Source organism: Athene cunicularia, assembly GCF_003259725.1.
Source record: "Athene cunicularia isolate RWA chromosome 2 unlocalized genomic scaffold, athCun1 chr2_part1, whole genome shotgun sequence".
NCBI lineage: Eukaryota > Metazoa > Chordata > Aves > Strigiformes > Strigidae > Athene > Athene cunicularia.
Genome location: NW_020799095.1, coordinates 103,360,332 through 103,375,043, shown reverse-complemented (window position 1 = coordinate 103,375,043; position 14,712 = coordinate 103,360,332). Strand labels below are relative to the sequence as shown.

At 38.2% G+C, this 14,712-nt stretch overlaps 1 protein-coding gene across 1 annotated transcript in view; it reads right to left on the bottom strand.

Moving 5' to 3' along the window:
* The window catches only part of RBBP8 (RB binding protein 8, endonuclease), a 43,673-nt gene extending 38,285 nt beyond the window's left edge, over positions 1–5,388 (bottom strand). Inside the window, exon 1 of the mRNA XM_026843378.1 lies at positions 5,281–5,388. The gene's annotated coding sequence lies outside the window, so the exon portion shown is untranslated. The remainder of the gene's footprint in view (positions 1–5,280) is intronic.
* Positions 5,389–14,712: the final 9,324 nt, after the last annotated feature.

The window sequence follows — 14,712 nt, the reverse complement described above, 5'->3', positions numbered from 1 at the left end:
GGCTCTAGCGAGGCTTCCGCGCTGCGAGAGCGGGGCCGTGAGGGGCTGCCCTCGCGCCCGGCCGGTGGGGCGGCGGCCCCGCGGAAGGAGCGGCAGCCCGCGCCCGGCGTTCAGGTGCCACAGGCCCCGCCATTTTAAGCATCCCTCGCGTTGTCCCGGCCCTCTCCTCAGCCTGCATCTGGCCTGGCCTTGGGGATTTTTGCAGAGCGCGGCCAAAAGGAAGCCAAGGGGACCAGCCGCGCTTTGGCAGGTGCCACTGTTAAGCCTGGCAGCCGGCACAAAACACCATGGAAAAGCAAGGGGATGTGCGAGACCCGCTGTTAAAACAAATGCTGCCCATACAGGGGGAGCCTACCGTAAAGAAATTCCTGCTGGTTTAGATGTAAAGAGTATCTTCGGGAGGTACTACTGTGGCAGAAGGGGCCTTGCTAAGTATTCAGGCTATGCTGCCATACCTACCTTTTCCACAGGATTTGTAGTCTGCTGACTGCTGGGGTTTACACACAGAAGGTGTATTTGCAATGCTTTCCCCGCCTTGATCTTAACAGATTCCATGGTTTTGTTATTTTAGCTTACAGCAGAACAGCCTAGACCATATTTTAATATTTTATGTATGAAAACCAGTAAGCTCATATAGTTAGTATGGCATAAGGCAGCTGAACTCTCACTTTTGAGATTTTTACTGACATTTTTTTTTTTGCTCGAATTGCAGATCAGTGTTCTTTCATTCATTGGGACCAACCCTGCTGTCTGCTATGAGATGAACTGCTTTAGTTTGTGGTTCTTAGTAATGAAATAGAAACAACCCACAGCTTTTCACTATTACTATACTGCCTTCACACAATTGCAGTGGACAGTTCTGGTATGTATAGGAACACTTGCAGAGACAGCTTAGTGGAATGATTAGAAGACGAGATGGTGATCAGTTTGCAAGGATCAGTACTGCAAACACATAGATTCTAGATTATTAATAGCTTTATGAAAAAAGTTAGGTATTCAGGTACTTAGTAACTGTTCCTTCTTACTCTTGTTACATTACTCAGATCTCCAGAATGTATCATAAATGTGAAGCTATAGCATAAATAAAACTGGATCTAAGTATTTCAACATTTCTGAAGTATTTTGAGATACTGTCAGTCCAAGATGACCTGTGATTAAGCAGGCTTTAAATCTGATGTTCATCTTCACCAAAATACTCTTGATCTCCCATCAAATATGACCCTTGAATCCTGAAGTATTTTGAAAAATCTTATAGTTCACTTTTCTGCTCATTCCTCACCATTGTTTCATTCAACTAAAATAAATCCAATGTTCAGTAGCTCGGCAGATTACTTACTTCATAAGTTTGTTCCATTATCATATTAGTACACATACAGTAGAAAGAAATTAACTACATCTTATAGAGGAAATGGTCATAATAGGTTGTGATAGACACTCCAGTCTTCTTAAATAATGATTGTTGGCAGCTTTTAATTCTACTTTTGAAACTTCTGTAATCTAAAAGTTTGTGATCCAGGAAAGTAATAATTTTCTCAGTTAAGATAAACATGTCTTGAATATTTACATAGAGCTGATAAGTAGCAATAAAGTAGCCCTCTTGATGATTGTTTGGCTATTTTACCATAAACTGGACCTTTCTATTTATAGGAAGCACTTTGGAAAATAATTATGTCGTCCATTTTATTTCCCAATAAACTGTGTGAGCAGTTTATTCTCATATTCTCTCATGTTGAACTTTACAGCAATATAAATCCATTGACTTCTACAATGTTATTCTTATCTACTCAACAGTAAGTGATAACGGATTAAGACCAACAGTTGAACTTTACCTTTATCTCCCTTGCAGATTTATTTGATTTTATGTATTCCACAATCACATACTTGGCCACCAGTTACTGAACAGATCCCTGGCTCATTAAACGTGCTAGAAAACTACTGCAGAGTCTGATATTCCACATTCACTTATATTGGATGTCTTAAGCTGTCTAACTGGAACTGCATCTCATTCATCTCATAAGAGTAAACACACACACCTAGACAATAAAACTGTGGGAAAAATGCTTCACCATTGTTGCACTCAATACAAAACTTTCTATGGTATCATGGCTCATGTCCAGATTTCAAAAGAACCCTTAATATGGCACATTAAACTAGGTGACAGAATGCTTGTCCATGAACAACTCTGCAAAAAGGGAGTCTAATTTAGTCCTAGCCCATTTTAGACCTGGCTGGTGCAAAATATTTAATCTTACTGCTAGTATGTGAAGCTGTTGATTTTCAGTTACGCTTCAGTGGTAATGCCTTCCTTCTCGATGACTGGACTATTTACCAGCAATTTCTATTATAAGAGTACTGCAATGTTGCTGCACAGCTAAAATAAAAAATAGCCTTTAATTCACATCTTTCCTCTCCCCCAACCCCCCTTTCTGAAGGATAGTACAGAAGCTGCATCAGTGTTTCTAACCACTCAGGTAGCAGAAGGTGACCTAGCTCACTGCATATGCATACAGAATAGGGTTAAAAGACGTTAGCAGAAAGCTTACATTTTTCGCTTCTATTACCTTAAATTTAGATCTAAAGTTTAAAACCAGCTTTGAATTATACTGGGGAACTCCAATTTAAATATTTTAGTTGCTTTTAAACACAATGCTAAGTGTATCAGTCTTTTCCTTTGTGTATAAATGTATATGTATGTATGCATATATATATATATATGAAAAAATAGAGGTCCCTGTTTTTTCACATGAATTTTAGTAGATTGCACATATACATACATGGCCAGTGCGCTCACAACCTCCTCGGCTTGCAGATCTGCATTGAGGGATAAAATATGTTGCTTAACTCTCTAGTCATGTTCATTTAATGAACTGTATGTTGCGGTTGCCAATAAGGACATCAAAGGAGCCCAACTTCAGATGCAGAAAATAAGAGCGTGTGGCACAGTTCAACTGCTACCTAAACGGGATCTGAACTGGGAGTGTAGGAACTGGCAGTCCTCTGAATGGTATGATTTCTTACAGCTGGGAGGGCGCACAGGGCACACTACTGCTGTCTGGCACAGGTAGTTACTTTCTCTGGAAAAACAGGGAGGAGCCACTCCATCACCCCTACTAGTTGAATTTGATCCTTCTAAAACTGCTTGCGTAGCCACTTTTGAAATCGAGCCAGGATCAAATTCCCTGATGCCAGTAACATTGTTCACTTTAAGAAACCCTCTTTGAAGTGCTTTCACAGCTCCTCATCTGTACTCAGAAACGGCCGGGATTTATTCAGCTGAAACTCAGGTCTTTTAGAGAGCCTTGATGGAGGGGAAAAAAAAGCAACCTGAGAGATGCTGTTGCAGGACCCCAGTGCAGTGTTCCTGGTCCTCAGACTCTAAGCAGCAGCACCTATTTGTGTTAGCTGCATGCGGAAATGTTTTGCTCCTGCTGATGTTTCTCAGGTTAACATGAATAGTTTGAGTAGTTATGCACATTTATCTCAGCCTTGGAAGGCTGAAGTAAAAATTTACAGATCTGTGTTCAAAATCATGCCACCTACCTTTTACTGTAGTAAACAACAAGAATTAAAGACAGGAAAACATGCAAAAGAGAAACAATATATGGGAAATAATATTTTACTTACCTTGGAGGAAAAAAATCCTCAAAAAGTGGCCCTTTCCCTTCCTGACTCCTAAAAAAAAACAGCTGAGGAAAAGCCAAATAAAACAGAACATGAACTATAGAGAGAATGGCAATCAGTATTTAAAAAAAAAATATTTATTTGGTTTGAATTTTTAGAATGTGATGTGTTAAAATCTGGTAGATTTAGAAATCCACACTCTCTAGAGGCATTTTATAGGCTCTACAGAGAGTCCCCATGCAAACCATGCAGTTCAACCAGCTATATTTTTTTCTTTTGAAAATGGTTTATTCCTTAGCAAGTTTTCCTTCCATATTTGATAGCAAAATCAAGAGAGATTATAAAGATGAAACATTTTTTCTTGATGAATATTATTAGTTTCCATGAGAGTGCAAAAATTTCCCTATGTTCTTTTCCATTCTCCTACACTTTGAAGAAAAAAAAATTTTTACACACAGATACCATGTTGCTAATAAGAAGGTCATTTCAATCTGATATTCCTTGAGTTTTTTAGTTGGCACTCTATGAAAGAACAATAATGTTCATTTTTTCATCAAGCTGGAAATAGCTGTCAGTAAACACGTCCTTAATTGAAGCTTCCTGTTGTGTGACTACCATAAAGTCTTACATAATCCTGTATAGATATTTTTGTATCTTGTGGTTTCTGTCCACTGGGGACTCTGATTTGGGTCTTTTACATCATGAAAGAGAATGGTAATTGTTTCACTTCAAGACAGGCAAAATTAAGATTTCCAGGGAGATGGAAGTAACTATGTGAGGGTTTTTAAAAATGTAGTTACACATATGGTGAGAAGATTCACATTTACTTAAGTTAAAGAGTTATTTTGTCCTAACAGGCATGACAAAACCTGTCTTCATTCCTTTCTATTCAGCTCAGCAAGTACTTCTGTGCTCCAGTAGTTAATCAGTTACCAGATTCCATAGCTTTTGTTTTCACACTGTTTAATTTTTCTTCTTTGACACACAACCTGTGAATGGATTAAATTGCAGACACAGGTACAACTTTCAGGTCTGCCTACTCTTTATGATTCGGACTGCTTTTTGTTACCATTGCCACCACCGTTACTCATTCTAAACAGGTAAATTTCTAATAAGTATATAGACAGAAAGTAGTAAGAATGACAAGTACGTTTCCTACCTTACCATGAAGCCAATTCTGAATATGTAAATCTAGGTTTAATTAACTCACTCCATAAAACTGAACAATTTAAAAAGTTAGTCTGGCAAGAATTAGTAACCACACATCTTACTGTAATGGCACTATGCCTTGTTACGATGGTGCTGTTATGAGACAGGCATTATAAAAATCTGTATAAAGGAGCAGACCAATAGGCAATACTTAAGTGACCTGCTCAAAATACTAAATCACTGGCAGTGGAGCTTCTGTCTCTCACTCCCGTGCTTAGTTCATTGAACTGTCTCTCAAGTAAATACTCTTTCAGAAAGAGCAGATGATGTTGAGCTGCACACAGAAGGGTCAAAAAGCTGCACTCACAAAAATCCTGTCAACAAACGCCACAGCGACTGGCAGTACTCAGACACGTTAAGGAGATAGCCATTATACCACTTCAAGCATAAGAGAAATTTTTGCTTAAGGTTATCTTAAATTAATTTTAAAGAAAGACTTTCAAAACTCACCCTTCTGTTTGAATTGTGAAAAGTTCTGTTCTTGATCGGGGTGATAAATATTTACTATTGACTTCCCCTCCAGCTATAAACCTCAAGTGTAAGTAAGAGGAGGAAGCCACTGTGGACCACACTAGAGAATGCCGAGAGGAGATCTGCTGCACCTAAGATATATACAATGTGCAATGGATAACCTAATATGCCTTTCATTTAACTGGCTGGGCAGGTTTCTGCATTCTGGAGAGCATGGAATCATACCAGAATTTGTTGGCATAACAGGCCCGTCAGACCGGTTCTCGGGGCGCCCAGGAACCTGCCCAACCAGTCTGCATCAAAGGCCGGCCCAACATGCTGCAGCTCAGCTCGGCTCAGGGAGGCTTCATACACGGTGAATTATTCATGCCTCTGTCAACTCCCAACATACTACTCAGAGAGAATGATGTAGCCTCCAGCAAAATAATTTACTGAGGGTGGGGGAGTGATACATCCTTGTGAAGTGTAGCAAGATCTTATTGTTATAAATTTTCTTTCATTTTATATGCAGATACACTGGGCTAGAGGTCTTGCCCAGCACAAGTACAAAGAGAAACAGGGAAGAAAATACCTTTTTTCTGTAACACTAACCGTACAGACATTATAATCAAATAACATAAAATAGTTAGTGTGACCCACTAAAAAAAAAAAAACAAACCCAACAAATTATGCTCTAATTCAGATTTATTTCCAGTCCTGGTCTAAGTGTTTAAGCATACCTACCATATGTATAGGATTCAGCATAGCTTTGTTACATGTGGGAGACAGGACACAAGGAGCTTGCACATGGAATATCCGCTTTGTGACTTTGGTGGAGCCCTAGGTCAGTGCAAGCTCACCCTGAACTACTGCACAGGGCATTTCAAGGTGTAACAGGTCAGATAACATGGAGTCTATGGAACACGCTTCCATAACCGTGAGGAACTACTTGTGAGGCAACACCCTGTTTCTCCGCGGGATCAGCAGCTGCCCTGTTCCAATAGTACATGGGCTGCAGCAGTGGCTGCGTTGCTTCTTGTTCATGGCTGGGGGACAAGAATACTTGCACATCAGTCCTGCATATAACAAAGTTATTCAAGCTCTAGGCTGAGATCAAGATACGCCCTGACAGAAACCTGCATCTGTGTAAACTTATTACTTTTTTTTTTTTTCAGATACAAATATATACTTTAATTTTCAGATCTCCTGCTGTGATTGTCAGAAATGTTGACTAAAATCAGTAGGAGCTGTAGAAGTTTTAACGCTTCTGGAAATGTGATCATGGGTACATACAATCAGTCTGCTAAACTGACGCTTAGGCGGGTTCCTTTATTTTTTATTTAGACACCTAAATTTAAACACTCAGGCTTAAAAAAATTTGCTGTATTGAATGTTGTCCAGAGGGCCTGAGTAACTGTAGAAGCCTGTGTTTTTTCATAAAATGATCCTACATTGGTATAATTTATAATTTTTTACATCTTCTTTTCTTACTTACCCATTTTAAGAATCGTTACTAGACAACTAGTAACTAGAGGTCAGAGCAGGAGGTTACTATCAAATTCAACCAGTGTTGTGCAACATGGGCAGTTTTGTTATCATTGACCAGAATACATAAAAGAAGAAATGCTGATATTTGAATATACTCAGATTATTTTACTACGGGAAAGTAATAAAAGTGAGTCTTCCTATAAGACTACATCTTATGACAGCCTTGAAAGGAAGGCTTATTTCTGAAGAAGGCAACTGGATTACTAAACTGAGCTGAAATGACAGATGTATGCTGTTTGTGCTTGCAGTCACACTACCTTAGGCTATGATTTCATACAGTTAAGCAGGGCTGGGCTTGGTCAGTACTTGGATAAGAGATTTACAAAAAGTCCGCTGCAGGAAGTGGTTTTGGTGATTCAGCAGGCTATACTGAATAATAGGGCATCAGTGCCAAATATGATGGAGACATTGGGTTCTGGATATGCCACAGTCTTGGTGCCACATAAAATTGAAGTTTTTAAAGACTCTAAAGCCCTTTCCACAAGCACTACATCTTCAACTGTTAATCCTCGTCCAATGTGAATGTACTGTCTGCCTACAATTTGTGTTTATGAGTGTTGCATAATTAGATAAACTACATAACTGATTAACACAGGTAAATTATCACCCAAAATAGCTTTTAGGTTATACAGCATGGAAAAGGTTCTGCTTGCATCGTACACTTAATGAGGGCTGCTGTTCTTCAAAGCTGGTCTACTCCTTCCAGCTGTCAGATGGTCTCATAAAAAATGCTGTCTGAAATTTTACGTCCTGCATCCTGAGCTCACCATGGCAACACCAGGGCTGAGGAAAGAACATTTTGACCATTTTCTAAATGGTTAGAATAAATGCCGGCTTTCTTGATACCTTTTCTCTGGATTAAACCTGGAGCCTTATAGAGAATGTGATGGTGGGCCTTTAAAAGGCATTGGGCTTGCCATCTAACTGTTTACTGGAGTCTGAAGAGTATAGGGGTAAAACAGGTCCTTACTGTCTCTTCCTTTGACTTGGTAGCTTAAAGAAGAGTTTGAACACCTTTTCTCCTCCCCAGCCTCTTGTTTCCCCAAACCAAAACCACTGTGTACACACCTTACAGATTCAGTAGGGATTTCTCGTCAGTAGGGGCTTCTCATATAGGGTTGCTGACAGGTTTGAGACCTTAAATTAGGCTTTTATATTCACTTCCACAAGTTACAGAAATTAAATTTTTCATAAGTAAAAAATCAAAGGTATAGAATGAAAAAGTCATTGTATGTATCAATACATTATTGGATAAACATCACTTGACTGTTGTTCTCAGCCTTGTAACCATGGCAGTTCTAAAATTACATGTACCACAAAAATAAATACTGTAGTATCAGACTTGCTTGGAGTTCTCTGAGAGACAGATTGCTTCCTCCTAAAGAAGGTAGTATAATTACTTGAAGTTCTGAATTCTCTCTTATTTCAAATATAATTTGCAATAATGGGGTCTTACAGATTAATGCTCTTTCAAATCAAGCTTATTATTAAATGCTTTTCCAACTGAGAATAAATTATAAATTGTTTGTCATCTCCAGCTTTGGTCAAAAGTCTCATAATGTTTATCTGTGAACTCTTCCAATTTATACAATGATCGCATAAAATCTTCAGGAGAAGAGGCTCAGAGAGGTGCAATTCTGAAAAGTAAGACAATCTAAATGATGCAGGCTTCAACTTGTTCTTATAGTGAAGGTATGCACAAACATTCATGTCTACAAGTATTCATTACAGAGAGTTTACAACATACCTCCCCGTAGCTATCAAAAGCTGCTCAGTACTTTCACAAACAAATTCAGATAGCACACATGCCCCCACCCCCCTATCAGAATTAGGTAATATCTCTCTCCTCTTGTCTGGTTGTGTAGCAGTGTAAGGACAGGGAGACTGTTAGTTCATAAAGGGTATATTGAAAAATAGGTCAAGTCCTACGCTAGATAGGGAAGGGAGGTAGCAGCAGTTAATTTCTGACCTAGAGGCTAGCTAGAGAAAAATTCATCCAAGTGAGCCAAAGGATGCAATGTAAAGCATTTTTTGATGTTTTTCTGAGCAAGAACAGGTTTAGAATTTCTTGCAACTACTTTGCTGATGATGACAATTTCTCATATACCCCAGCTGAGACAGCAGGGCTGGGCACTGGCAAAATATAAAAAAAAAAAAAAAAAAAAAAAAAAATGTTGCAAGAGAACTATCACTACAAGAGTAAGCTTGATATTAAAACTTGGCTATTTTTCTCTGGGAGGAAAAAGCCTTGAAAAATTATTCTTCTTGGTGTCAGTCTCTCTCCACAGTTCTCAAGACTGTCTTTGACAGTTGACCCAGTTCAGTAATTCAAGAAGGGAAATCAGTTCTGTAGACTTTTGAGTGCAGAGAGGTCTCACTATGTATGGGCTGTAATGCTACAAGAATGTTGTGAGGAAATGTAAGAGAAGAATTAATTCCTAGGAAATTCCAGCATTCCCTTCCACTCTCAGAAAGGAGGAGGGAAAGAAAGGAAATGCAAACAGAAAGTAGCTGAAGCACCTCAGACCATTATACTGGAATGAGATTGCACAAATGGTTGGAACCTCCATTTTTGCCTGTTAGGCAAAGAAGTCATCCCTACAAATAGTCCTTTCCAGCAGTCTTTTATATAGTGAATGGTTATTACTTATTTCAGAAAAGACTGCTGCAAAGTATCAACATCCATTGTCAGTGGATATTCTTGTCTATTGTCTGTATTTGATCAGATTTGAATTATTATTATGAAGCATTGCACTTATCCTTTTACAGACATTTAGTAATACTTTGATTTTTTTGTGGAAATTAATCTTTACAGAACAGTGAATGTTTGCTACAAAGAGAGTTATAAAGCAGGAACCAGAAGTGGCATTGCTGTAACTGGGGGTCTGAATAGTAAATATTTTTCTGTTATTTGTGTTCTTTTTCAGATGATACTGTATTAAGCAATAGTCTTCCTATGTGGAGACATGGAAGTGTGAGATATCAGGGACCTCACAGTTATGTTTTCCCATGCTGAAATTAGATATTATATTTCTCCATTTTGTCTTTCATGTTTTCAGTTTTTTTTAAACATGAGAACTACTTTCCCATCTCATGGTGATTTAGCTTTTATGTACACCCTTTTCTTCAGTCCTTTGTCAAAGACCTTGGAAAATCCAAGTAAATTATCTACTACCCATTTATGTGCTGTTTTACTAAGGCAACAGATAGTTTTATTGAGGAGCTACAGTTTTCTGTTGCAGGAGGCTTATTGAAATGTTCTTAGCATATTAAGTTTCTCTTTGTGTTTCATATTGCTAAATGTAGCAATAATTTAAACCAAGTTGTTACTGAAGAAAGACTCACTAAAATTTTCCAAGATTACTCACTATGTCTATTTTTTAAAAAAGGGGTATGCATTTGTGGCTTTTCGGTTCTTTGAGTATTAGTGAGCAAATAGATTTTTGGTTTGAAACGTGATGTTATTGAGAAGATATCTTTTGTTAGAAACTTAAAATGCCACTTTGTTATTAAACAGCTTCAGAATTTAGAACATCAAGAGAAACCCAGCCACTCTGACATTCTGTTGCTTTATTCAGCCGTTTTTTGTTGCACCATTTTCTCTTCCAATACCTAAAGCTTTGTTGGCCTCTCATATTTCTGGTACTTAGAAAAAGCAAGTGCAGGAGAGTATTGGGAAAATACTAGATGGAAGTAAATGTAGGTTACAACTTTTCAAAAGAAAAGCAGACTTTTGCAAGTAATGTATTTCAGGTAAAATTCTGAACCTCTTAATTTAGAAGGAGCTTTGCTAATGACTTTACTGAAGCCAGATTTTTAATCCTCTTATACTACCTTTCTTGTATGATATAATAATCAAACAATCTTCTGAAAAAATTACAGTTCCAGTATATGTTTCTGGCTTGAGCTGTTAAGGGAGCTGCTTGCTTTTTTGAAGCAAGGAGGAAAGATAAACCTGAGCAGATGTTTCCCCTCTGGTACTAGTCAGTACACAGAATACAGGACCATGCTTTATTGTAACTCAAGAATCCCTGCCAGGCCTTGCATGATAGAATCAGCAAATCAAGACACAGACCCATCAAGCCCCCAGCCTTGACCTTCAGCCTGTCACTTGAAATCTAAGTACGTTCAGCACATCATCCAGCAGATCAGTAGCTGGCTGTAATCCAGTGACCATCTACCTCTCCTGAATTTGGTTCTGTGGGAGAAGTCTAGTACCTTTCTATTGCAATAAGCAGGAAAGCATACTGCTTAACAATGCCTCCTGCTCAGATAAACCCATTAAGTGTCAGACTCCCCAGCTCACTGTAGGGATTTTCCATCATGCCTCTTGTCTGCCAAGTAGCACCATGTGTCAGATATGTCCTTTTGTCTTGAAACGGGCTGAAGTACTGTGTTGCATGTCAGAAAATAGGTATCATAAGAACATTTTTTAATGAAATACACTTAATCATATTTAGTTATTTTGCTTCCTTAGGCACAGCTAAAGCTAAATGACAGTAATTTGTCAAGGGCTGTTAATGTATATCTAGAATATATAGAATAAGACCAGTCTTGCTTCATCAGTCTATCTCCAAAATAGCTTCTTAATCCACTTTGCAAACTACCATGTACTGAAATTACGAGGTGCTATGAGAAGGGATGCTGAATCTGAAGTTAACTGCTGTTGTTTCAAAAGCAGTCACTTTCAGAACAAAAAAGTAACTTATAGAAAACCAGGGGAAACTGGTGTTCATATAGCCCTTATGTCTGATTCCTTAACAATGTTCTGTGTTTCTGATGGATATCCATATTTGAAAGAAATTGGTTCTTTTCTCATATTCCTTTTATTTACTCTTTGTATGAAGAGAAAAGGATCCCAGACTTTTGAGGGTCTTTTTTTTGGTCTTATTTGTCATTGTTTCTTATATTAAATTCAATTTTGTGATCTTTAACAGTCCCCACTTATGTGTTTGAGCAGTTATTTATGTCTTGGCTTAATCACACTGAACTAAATTAATTTCTGTTTCAATTAATGTAACTAACAGGGATATGAATTAGGCCTACTTGTTTCATCTGATCTCCTCTCTCATTCTCATTTCTTCAGCTTCTGTCATCTATGGTCAGTTTTTTATATTCAGCAACTGCAACGGAGTCGTATCTTCATTGCTTAACCTGCTGTCATCCCTCCCAGGACTTTAAAAGGAAAAAACTTTACATTAGTGTGGCAGCACTATTGAAATGGGATGAACAGAGGAGCTTGTTTTTACGCCTCATCCAGTATTTCTTCTTTACCCTGTTTAAAATATAGATTATCTACCTTCTGAACAATCCCAGGATGAGGTAGCTTCTGGCAGAGGGAGGGAAAGAGCAGCACGACGTGGGAGAAGGTGTGGTAGTGCCTTTCCCCAGCACAGCTTTCTGCAGAGCTTCTGACCACCCTCCTCTAAGACACCCAGATGGAGCTCTGGCTCTCATGAATGGCAAAGAGGCTGTCACTCCCCTTCTTGATTTACCCAGTAGCCAAGTTTGCCATTGCCTCCCAGTTGTGCCAATAAAAGTGTTTGTGGGTTTTCTTGGTGGAGGTCTTCAGTGAAATAATCTGGTTTAAAATTCTATACTTTTAACAAAAGCAACTTTTAAACCAAAATTATTAAATTAATATAATAGCTTAGCCCATAAACCCTGTATTAGGGTAGCTGAAGTACTGACAAATCTTGGCAGGGCAGTCAAAAGTGATGTCCCACAGGACTGTTTTTTAAACAAAACCTAAGTGTCCTTTTTAAACAAATCCATCAGTGGTAGCATGTCTGAGGGGACACATCGTTAGACCTTTTCAATATATGAAAGGGATCAAACTTTTGGGAAACAAACACATGCACAGTAACCAGAATCTTATTTAATATGATATGAATACTGTTCAGGCCTTAATTTCATGAGGAAACTGTATAATATAACTTACAGCTACAGTGTAAGTGCATTACTGAACTAATTCTCGGAATGACACAATGAATTTTCCTCATTTCCAACTTGTTTATCACTAAAGAGATGGGATCAACTAAAAAAAAAAAAACAAAAACCAAATACTGAAAAGGTAATTGTGATTTAACAATGTCTTTTGTGTTAGATTTATTTTCCTCCCTCAGGAAAGCTGTATAGCTAAAACATAAACTCTTCACCTGCACAGGAGATTTAAACTTTGAAGTGATTCTTCGTTACATGATGCCGGTCAAGTTTTTCTTGCACTGTGGTTACTGTGCTGTGCATAACACCACAGTATTTTCAGTGCTCTAGTAATCAAAAAAAGAAGTACAACACAGACACAATGTAAGTATTGTTGTTTCCGTAAGTACTTATGAGCTTCTGAAAATTTCAAGGGATGTGGGAATTTGCCTTAAGGAAATTTGCCTTAAGGAAAGCATATTTTTTCTGGTATTTCCATAAGATCCTGACAGAAGGCAGTTCTGTCAGGACTGATGGCTCAGGTCACCTTTATCCAAGCCTGCACCGGAGGCAAGACAGAATCTAGATGATAACTCATCAGGATTCTGAGTCATTCTGCCTGAAAAAACAGATACTACAGGATTTCAGTGTAGAGGGCTTTTTAAATGATTCACTTAAGCTAGACCAAATTCATTTGCAGCCACTTATGTTGATTTCCATTCCTAATAGGCTAAACTAAGCCAGGAAGTCTAGTTTGAATATGAACTTCAGTGATCAGATAACTTTTTGGATTTACTCAGTGCAAGCAGTTTAAAATCTCACCTTTCATAAGTGTGTCTGACATAGGAAGACTAGAGAGAAGTAAGCTAAGGTGTGAGTTTACAGGGCTGTAGCTACTTTGCCCTAGTTCCTTCTGAACTAACACTTGTAATAAGAGTAAGTGTATCCTAATTCCAAAGTGGACTAACTAGTGAGCTCTGATGGCATTCCCTAGTCCACTTGGCATTGGTTACCTTGTGTAGCTGAGACCTAAATTAATCTACTGAAACCTGCTCATTTCCCATGTGTGAGATTCATTTGTATTCTTCCATGGTTAGCACAAAGTAGACAGAAGTTTCAGCAAGCTTCACCTGGCGCATGTGCTCTAAAACTGGTGCTTGTACAGATAAAGCGTGTAAATGAATTGGTGCTGTGTAATTCAGAGGGACTTTCCTATCATCCCTTGTGCAACTTCTCCCAGTATTCTTTAGGAAATAAATCATACTTTAACAGATGCTTTTTCGAAAGTAAAATAATTGGAATTTGTTCTAGGGTAATAAAAATGCTCATATAGTGTGGAGGCCTTAAGTGTTTCTATTTGCAAATCAGCAACATGGTTTTCTTTCTATGTAAACATCTAGAAATGCAAAATCAGAACATGCTGGTGAAGCCATTCTTTCTTTGGCCCAACACTGACAAAAACAACCCTAATGCACCCTCTAGAATTAACAAACCCACATTTATAAGTAAAAAAAAAAACCAAACAACACAACCCTTGACAATCTATTTCTAGCCAAAACTAACTGGGTAACCATCACTGTCCTTAGCGGGCACAAACACAGACTCTCCACCTACCTTCTTATAACTGGGCTGACTCATACAGAGTCAGGACCAGACAGTATGTTCTGTAAAACGGTAGCCAAACAGAACCTAAAAGACAGCAAAGAATACTTGTCCAACAAACCTCTTCTGAATTCACTAAATTAAAATGTGTGAGCTAAATGAAAATCTGAGAGAACACCTTCCACCACCCCAGGCAATTTAAAGTACATATCGAATAGTAAACAAACAGTGTATATGTAACTCCAGTCATATATTTTTTCTGACACTCCTGTCTGTAGTTCACTCCTGGCTCATATTCAAGCAAATACAGGAATATGATCAGTTCTAAGAACAAATATTAGGGACTCATATTTGACTTAT